This window comes from Asparagus officinalis, chromosome 9 (genome assembly GCF_001876935.1).
Source record: "Asparagus officinalis chromosome 9, Aspof.V1, whole genome shotgun sequence".
Classification (NCBI taxonomy): domain Eukaryota; kingdom Viridiplantae; phylum Streptophyta; class Magnoliopsida; order Asparagales; family Asparagaceae; genus Asparagus; species Asparagus officinalis.
In genome coordinates, this window is record NC_033802.1 from 68,079,422 (window position 1) to 68,080,003 (window position 582).

Genomic DNA, 582 nt, shown 5'->3' on the forward strand with positions numbered 1-582 from the left:
GCATGGCTTTATCCCACCGTACTGGAACTTGGGTTCTGCAGCTACTTCCGTCCTCGGTAGATACCACCAGAAGTTGCGATGTGTCAATTCAAATGACAAGGTAAAGGCTGAAATTCATTTTCAGATAATAGCTTATAGTTTCCTGCATGGCTTAGTGCTATGGTGTTTGCACTTATTTTTCTTCTTCCCTTATATGAATCCCTCTTGCATTTTGTTATTTCCTCATTGGAGTGCTCATTTATCCTTTTGAAAATATTGGGAATAATTTGGCAGTGATAAAGATAGGTTTATTTGTTCAATTAAAAGTTTTAACTATATTATGACTGTATGAGCGTGTAGAGTTCAGGCTACACACTCCTTTGAGAGATAAGGGTAATATTACCGTATCACTTCCAGGGTTCTATTACCAGTTTTGAAGTTCTATAAATTGACAAGAACATTGAACACCTAATATTTCTACTTTTATTAACAGCACGATCAAATTTTTTGGAAGTAAGCATACCACCTCTCTGTTAATACTTACTAAACAGTATATATCCTGCTTGGTCCAATGTGAGAAGTAACTATATGATAGTGTTAAAC